Consider the following 9,457-nt stretch of genomic DNA (forward strand, 5'->3'; position numbering starts at 1 on the left):
CACAAGTGTGGAAAAAGGATAGTAACATTGCCCCTTTTCTTTTTTTTTCTTTTTTTTCTTTTTTTGGGTGGGATTCTTTAGCCCCCTTTTTTATTTAGGCTTCTTTGGACTTTCCTTTTTTTTCCTTTTTTTCATGGGGCAATGCTCTATAATGATGATCATCACACTTTTATTTACTTACAACTCAATATTACAACTCGATACTAGAACAAATATATGACTCTATATGAATGCTTCCGGCAGTGTACCGGGATGTGCAATGATCTAGCGTAGCAATGACAGAAAAAACGGACAATCCATGAAAACATCATGCTAGCTATCTTACGATCATGGAAGGCAATATGACAATGAATGCTCAAGTCATGAATATGATGATGATGGAAGTTGCATGGCAATATATCTCGGAATGGCTATGGAAATGCCATGATAGGTAGGTATGGTGGCTGTTTTAAGGAAGATATAATGAGGCTTATGTGTGATAAAGCGTATCGTATCACGGGGTTTGGATGCACCAGCGAAGTTTGCACCAACTCTCGAGGTGAGAAAGGGCAATGCACGGTACCGAAGAGGCTGGCAATGATGGAAAGGTAAAACTGCGTATAATCCATGGACTCACATTAATCATAAAGAACTCATATACTTATTGCAAGAATTTATTAACCCTCGAAGCAAAGTACTACTACGCATGCCCCTAGGGGGATAGATTGGTAGGAAAAGACCATCGCTCGTCCCCGACTGCCACTCATAAGGAAGACAATCAAAGAAACACCTCATGCTTCAAATTTGTCACACAACGGTTACCATACGTGCATGCTACGGGACTTGCAAACCTCAACACAAGTGTCTGTATAATCCACAACCACCCACTAGCATGACTCTAATATCACCATCTTTATATCGCAAAACTATTGCAAGGAATCAAACATATCATATTCAGCGATCTACAAGTTTTATGTAGGATTTTATGACTAACCATGTGAATGACCAATTCCTGTCATCTCTCTAAATAGATATAAGTGAAGCAAGAGAGTTTAATTCTTTCTACAAAAGATATGCCCACGCTCTAACAAATATAAGTGAAGAAAAAGAGCATTCTACAAATAGCGGTTTTCTATGCGAAGAGAAACATGCAATCCAGACTTCAAATGATATAAGTGAAGCACATGAAGCATTCTATAAAGCCATACTCAAAAGATATAAGTGAAGTGCAAAGAGAATTCTATAAATCAACCAAGGACTATCTCATACCATCATGGTGCGTAAAAGAAAAATGAAAACTAAATGCAAAATATGCTCCAAGACTTGCACATAATGCATGAACGAAACAAATTCGAAAACATACCAATACTTGTTGAAGAAAGAGGGGAGGCCTTCCGGGGCATCCCCAAGCTTAGACGCTTGAGTCTCCTTGAATATTTACTTGGGGTGCCTTGGGCATCCCCAAGCTTGAGCTCTTGCCTCTCTTCCTTTTCCTCATATCGGGACATCCTCGATTAGACACTACATCCACACAACACTTCAACAGAAAACTCGGTAAGATCTGTTAGTATAATAAAGAAAATCACCACTCTAAGTTCTGTATCAAACCAATTCATATTTTGTTTTTTCATTGTGTCTACTGTAATATAAATTTTTCATGGCTTAATCCACTAATATAAATTGATAGATTCATCAAATCAAGCAAACTATGCATCAAAAACAGAATCTGTCAAAAACAGGACAGTCTGTAGCAATCTGAACATTCACCATACTTCTGGTACCCCAAAAATTCTACCAAAATTAGGAAAAATAAACAAGTTGTACATCAAGACAGTGCAAAAAGAATAAGAACCAAATTACTTTCCACTTAAAAATGTAAAATCTCACACTACATCCAAAGTTTCGGTCCTGCACCGTACAAACCAACAAGCATTGTAAACATCCTAAAGGCAAACCTTGGCACATTATTTTTATAATACAATGGAATTGTACAAGGGGATAATTATTTTTGATGAAAAGTTTCTGTAATCAAGATTCACAAAGTTTCCGTGAGCATGAACAAAGTTCAAGGAGCTCTCCCACTTCAACAATGCTTGTCTTTCTTACTTTCACTTTCCTTTTTGAAAAGTTTTTAGGTTCCCCTCTTTATTTTTTTAGTTTTTAAACTATATAAAAGCACTCAACAGAAATACATGACTCTCTAAAACTTCCGGGTTGTCTCCCTGGCAGCGCTTTCTTTAAAGCCATTAAGCTAGGCATATAGTGCTCAAGTAATGGATCCACCCGAATCCCAAGGTATATCAAAGCCAATTTTAATTAACAATGATTTGTAATTTAATAGTGAGCACAAAGTAACATATATCATGCAACAACAAAGTCTAACTCTCTTCCAATGCATCGGCATGTCATAAAAGGACAATTCATGCACACCAAGTAAGGGACAATGCATAGTATAAACATATTCTTGCAATTCTATCGTATTGGAAACATAGAGAGGCGGAGATGTAGTTCCTCTCTCATAATAATTGCAAGTACAAGCAGAAAGAACATGCATATCACATTCATCAAAATCATCATGTGCAATGGTAAAAGGCAACCCATCAATATAATCCTTAATAAGCACAAACTTCTCCGATATAGTGTAGTAGGGAGAATTCAAAAAGATAATAGGACTATCATGCGTGGGTGCAATAGCAACAATTTCATGTTTAACATAAGGAACTATAGCAAGTTCATCTCCATAAGCATAATTCATAATGGCATCTTGGACACAAGCATAGCAAGCCTCATCAAAAAGGGATATTTCAAGAGAATCAACGGGATCATAACAATCATCATAGCAATCATCATAGTAATCATCCTTCGGTAAGCATGAAGGGGAGTTAAACAATGTATGAGTTGAAGAGTTACTCTCATTAGAAGGTGGGCACGAGTAGCTGATCCGCTCTTCCTCCTTTTGTTCTTCGCTCTCCTCATCATCTTTTTCATCCAATGAGCTCACAGTTTCATCAATTTCTTATTCCATAGCTTCCTGCAAAATATTAGTCTCTTCTTGGACAACGTTGACTTTCTTCATAAAAGCATTAACATAATAATTGTATTCATAATTTTCATAGCAATATCTAAGTATAGCAAGATTTTCAGGCCTATAACCATCATCATCAAAAGCTTCATACTTTTCAAACAAAGCTTCAATTTCATAAGCAACCTTAAAAGCAACAAATTCTTCGATTTGTTCCACATCATAGTAATCATATATACTATTAGCATAAGAAGCTAAGGTTTCATTATCATTAAATTTGCATGAAAAGGGAAGGTGTGGAGCCTCCATCCTAGAGCAACAAGTAATATCATATCTCAAGCATAGATTCCAGGCATACCAACGCAACATAATAAATTGATCCCATAATAGTTTCCCTTTTTGTGTCGAGCAATAATCCCTAAAGTATTCACGTTGATCCAACGTGTCTCCCATTATAAAGTTGAATGGGATTTTCTCAGGATTATCAAAGTAGTACATAATATCTCTCACATAATGAGAGTTGGGGGTTTTAGGAGTTACCCCATCTACATGAGTAGCAAGTACCTCTAATTTTTTTGGTATTTTGTGTTCCATATCCATAACTAAAGATAGAGAACAACTAAGAACAGCAAATAAAAATTACTTAGTGATAAAGCAAACAAGCAAACACGAGAATATTCACCCCACACTATGACTCCCCGGCAACGGCGCCAGAAAAAGGTCTTGATAACCCACAAGTGCAGGGGATCGCAACGGTTTTCGATAAGTAAGAGTGTCGAACCCAATGAGGAGCTAAAGGTAGAATAAATATTCCCTCAAGTTCTATCGACCACTGATACAACTCTACGCACGCTTGACGTTCGCTTTACCTAGAACAAGTATGAAACTAGAAGTACTTTGTAGGTGTGAAAGGATAGGTTTGCAAGAGAATAAAGAGCACGTAAACATAAACTAGGGGCTGTTAAGATAAAGAGGAAAAAAAGTAAATATAGCGAGTGTGGAAAAGTGGTGGTAGGAGTTGTGGAATTGTCCCTAGGCACTTGACTATGTTACTAGACCGGTAATCATTATTGCAATTCTATTTGAGGGAGAGGCATAAGCTAACATACTTTCTCTACTTGGATCATATGCACTTATGATTGGAACTCTAGCAAGCATCCGCAACTACTAAAGATTCATTAAGGTAAAACTCAACCATAGCATTAAAGCATCAAGTCCCCTTTATCCCATACGCAAACAACCTACTTACTCGGGTCTGTGCTTCTGTCACTCACGCCACTCACCATAAGCAAATCATAAACATATTGCAAACCCTACAACGGGAATCCCTCATGCTTGCGCGACACGGAGGGCACAATAGGATAGCACCAATAATAAAATATGCAACTCAAACCAATCATAGCAATTCATCAATCACCGATAGGACAATGGAAATCTACTCAGACATCATAGGATGGCAACACATCATTGGATAATAATATGAATCATAAAGCACCATGTTCAAGTAGAGGGTACAGCGGGATGCGGGAGAGTGGACCGCTGGATATAGAAGGGGGAAGGTGATGGAGATGTTGGTGAAGATGACGGCAGTGTTGGTAAAGATCGCGGTGATGATGATGGCCCCCAGCGGCGTTCCGGCACCACCGGAAGCAAGGGGGAGAGAGCCCCCCTTCTTCTTCTTCTTCCTTGACCTTCTCCCTAGATGGGAGAAGGGTTTCCCCTCTGGTCCTTGGCTCCCATGGCGTGGGAGGAGCGAAAGCCCCTCCGAGATTGGATCTATCTCTCTGTTTCTGCGTTCCCTGTTTCTGCCCCTTCACCGTTTCCTTTATATCTAGAGATCCGTAACTCCGATTGGGGTGAATCTTTCGCCCAGATCTTTCTCATAAAATTAGCTTTCTTGCACCAAAAGAAGGGCGTCAACCGCCTCATGGGTAGCCCACGAGAGGCCAGGGAGCGCGTGCCTCCCTGGGGCACGACCCCCTATCTCGTGGCCACCCCGGACACTGTTTCGCGTTGATTTTACTTCCCAAAAATCATTAATATTCCAAAAATAAATCTCCGTCCATTTTTACCCCATTTGGACTCAGTTTGATATTGGGTTTCTGCGAAACAAAAAACACGCAACAGACATGAACTGGCACTGGGCACTGGATCAATATGTTAGTCCCAAAAAATAGTATAAAAAGTTACCAAAAGTATATAAAAGTTGAATAATATTGGCATGGAATAATAAAAAACTATAGATACGATGGAGACATATCAGCCAGTACTGGGTCTCTCTCAATTCGTCCACCGGGAAAAGATGCTACTTCTCCGGGTGTTGCGTGACTCGGAAAGTAATAATACCCCCGATCGCTGGCATAGGGTACCGCAAATCGAAGGCGAGCAAGTGCTTCATATGCATCAGCTTCTATGGCCATAAGCGGAGTTGGCATAGATTTCCCCACGAAGGAAACTTCCGTTGGGCCAACAGAGCAAAATGAAATGGGGTTGCAGTAGAAAGTGCCAAACTGGACCAGAGAGCAATAGAGGATGGTTTGCTCAGATTTTTCAAAGAACATAAATGGATTTTTGCACAAAGTTGAATTATATACTCCTACTGACATCCCCTAAATTTGGTGGAAGTTTTAAAGAAATATTTAAATAGGTTGTAGTCCAAAAGTGCAACTAGATCAGATTTGAAAACTTGGGGTAAAGCTCAAAATCTCCAAATGACTAAAGGATATCTTTGCATAAAATTGATTTAGGGACATCATATGTCACCCCCAAATTTTTGTGAAAATTTTGAATGCATTTTTCAAATGGTTGCAGTGCAAAAGAGGCCCTAAAACTTACGAAGAATCATTTTAAAAGAATAAAGCTCAGGAAAAACAATTATGCAAATAAATCCACTAACAAAAGAATTGTTATTCTTGAGAGGGTATACAAGCCCAATAATATTTTGGAAAGTTTTCACTAGGGGAAAAACTCCACAATATTAAAGTGAAAGATTAGCTCTGAAGTCAAAAGATAAAACCAGAAATAAAAAATTTAATTTCCTGGCCAAATTTTAACAATCAAATCATGGTTAAATTTTTGGGGTGTTACAGCAGTGGTACCGCCGCAGCGCTTGTTGGTATCTCGCAGCCCGAAGCGCAGCCTCCCATCGACGTTCCTCCCCAAGCACGCGGTCCACCTCCCACATGGCGTCCTGCTGTGCTTCGTCGAAAGCCAGGACCCGTGCGGAGCGGTGCCTGACCTCGTGAGGAAGGACCACCTCAGCACCGTAGACGAGGAAGAACGGGGTTTTGCCAGTCGACTTGGAAGCGGTAGTACGAATGGGCCATAGCACGGACTGCATCTCATCGTGCCAGCCTCTACCGCAGGCCACCAGCTTATTCTTGAAGGTTCGGGTCTTGAGGCCCTTCAGGACCTCCGCGTTGGCGCGCTCAGCTTGGTCGTTGCTCCAAGGGTGTGCCACCGAAGTGAAGCATATCTGCGTTCCAAGGTTAGCACAATATGTTCTGAAGAGATTGCTGGTGAACTGCAAACCGTTGTCGGTGATGATTCGATTGGGTACCCCAAACCGGGTCACGAGGCCCCTGATGAACTTGATTGCTGAGCCAGCCGGGATGGTGCGGACAACTTCCACTTCGGCCCACTTAGTGAATTTGTCGATGGCAACGTAAAGGTAGCGATAGCCCCCTGGCGCCCGAGGAAATGGGCCTAGGATGTCTAGCCCCAAATAGCGAACGTCCATGAGAGGGGAATGGTCTAGAGGCCCTGAGCTAGCTGGTGAATCTGCTTGGCGTGGAACTGCCAGGCTTCACAGGCCTTCACTAGCTCGGTTGCGTCATTGAGTGCTGTTGGCCAATAGAAACCGCTGCGAAACGCCTTGCCGATGAGTGTGCGCAAAGACGAGTGGTGCCCGCAATCTCCACCGTGAATGTCTGCCAGCAGCTCTTTTCCTTGCTCCCTAGAGATGCATCGTAGAGTAACGTCATTCGGCCGCTTTCGGTAGAGCTCTCCGTCTTGGATGCAGTAGGCCGTGGCCTGCCGCGCCACGCGCTCCGCGTCCTCCTCCTTCTCCGACAGGGTCCCTTGCGTCAAGTAATCCCTGAACACTGCGGTCCAACATCCCTCCCGAGGCTCCAGCGCTAGGAGCAAGCGTGCCCGTGAGGTTGGGTCACTGGCCGGGGCTCCCGAGGTAGGCGGACGAGGGAGCTCCTCCCTAGGCTGTGCTGTGCTTGATAGTGATGGCGCCACCGAGGGTTTGAAGAGTCGCTCCTCGAAGACGCCAGGCTCCTGAGGCAACCGCCTGGATGCCCTCTTGGCGATGTCATCAGCCTCTTGATTGGTGCCGCGAGGCACGTGTTGCAACTCCAGCCCTGAAAACTGTTTCTCCATCTTGCGGACCTCCGCGAGATACGCTTCCATGTGCTTGTCCTTCGGCTCGTATACTTTGTTTGAGAAGTTGACAAGGAGTTGTGAATCACCGTTGATTGTGAGGCGCTTTACCCCCAAGGCAACTGCAGCTTTCAAGCCCGCTATCAGGCCTTCGTACTCCGCTATGTTGTTGGAGACCTTCTCTCCATACTGGAAGCAGAGCTGCACAACATAGTAGAGCTTGTCCTGAGTGGGGGATATGAGCACTGCGCCAGCCCCCGCGCCCTGTCGTGAGAACACTCTGTCGAAGTACATGACCCAGTCGTCCGGCGCTTCACTTCCCAGGGAAAGCGACCGGTCCTCGCTCGTTTTGAGCCCCGACGCCTCTATCCATTCCGCCACAAAATCTGCAAGTGCGGCTCCCTTGATGACCCTGGTCGTGCTGAATTCTAGCTGAAACACTTGTAGTTCGATGTTCCATTCAGCAACCCTCCCAGCTGAGTTGGGGCTCCTGAGTACCCTTTCCAAGGGGTATGCTGAGACGACCTTGATGGGATGGCCTTGAAAGTAGTGCCATAGCTTGCGCGAGGGCACTAACAGTGCGGGGACGAGCTTTTGGGGCATGGGGTACCGTGCCCTCGCGTCCCGTAGCACCATGCTGATGAAGTAGATAGGGTGCTCGACGAGGTTGAGGGTGCCAGCGCAGCCCGCGTCCTCCGGAGGTTGAGGCGCCTCCTGAGACGACGGAGCCCCCAGCGCTTGGTCACTGGGAGAGGCCTCCTCCGCTCTGGGTGTGCTCCCTTGCTGAGGTTGATCCTTTTGTGCTGCGGTCGTGGTCTTCGCGAGGCCTTCTTGGCCTTGCTCTGCTTCGGCTGGGATGGCGGCTGCGGCCTTGGTCCGGCGCTCCTCTCTAACCACCACAAGGGATGCGCTAGCGGAATAGGGGTGGATGCAAGGTAAAGCACCAGGGGCTCCCGAGGCCGCAGAGCCACCATCACCGGAGGACTGGTAAGGTACTTCTTGAGATCTTGGAATGCCCTGTCGGCCTCTTCAGTCCACTCGAACGGGCCCTTCTTCTTCATCAGCTTGAAGAAGGGCAGTGCCCGCTCCCCCAGCCTGGAGATGAAGCGTCCTAGCGCGGTTACACGCCCGGTGAGCTTCTGCATTTCTCTAAGGGTCTTCGGTGGGCTCATGTCTTCGACTGCCTTGACCTTCTCTAGGTTGGCTTCGATGCCCCTGTGGGACACGAGGAAGCCCAAGAGCTTGCCCGAAGGGACCCCAACTACGCACTTCTTCGGATTGAGCCGAAGATCTACTTCACGGAGGCTTGCGAAGGTTTCTTCCAGGTCCCGTATCAGGGTTTTTGCCTCCCGAGACTTCACCACAATGTCATCGATGTAAGCTTCAACATTTCTCCCGAGCTGCCGGCCCAAGTGATGTGCATCAGCCGCTGAAAGGTCGCTCCTGCATTGCGCAACCCAAACGGCATGCGGGTATAGCAGTACACTCCGCATGGGGTCAGGAAAGCCGTTTTGTCCACGTCTTCTACTGCCATCTTGATCTGGTGATAGCTCGAGAATGCATCCAGGAAGCACAATAGGTCACACTCAGTGGTAGAGTCGACGATCTGGTTGATGCGAGGGAGCGAAAATGGATCCTGCGCGCAGGCCTTGTTGAGGTTGGTGAAGTCGACACACATGCGTTCCTTTCCTCCCTTTTTTGGCACGACAACAGGGTTGGCCAACTGAGGGAGTTCCGAACTAGGGGGTGTCCGGATAGCCGAACTATCATCATCGGTCGGACTCCAAGACTATGAAGATACAAGATTGAAGACTTCGTCCCGTGTCCGGATGGGACTTTCCTTGGTGTGGAAGGCAAGCTTGGCGATACAGATATGTAGATCTCCTACCATTGTAATCGACTCTGTGTAACCCTAGCCCTCTCCGGTGTCTATATAAACCGGATGGCTTTAGTCCGTAGGACGAACAACAATCATACCATAGGCTAGCTTCTAGGGTTTAGCCTCCTTGATCTCATGGTAGATCTACTCTTGTAACACACATCATCAATATTAATCAAGCAGGACGTAGG

Source organism: Triticum dicoccoides, chromosome 1B (genome assembly GCF_002162155.2).
Source record: "Triticum dicoccoides isolate Atlit2015 ecotype Zavitan chromosome 1B, WEW_v2.0, whole genome shotgun sequence".
NCBI classification, from domain to species: Eukaryota; Viridiplantae; Streptophyta; class Magnoliopsida; order Poales; family Poaceae; genus Triticum; species Triticum dicoccoides.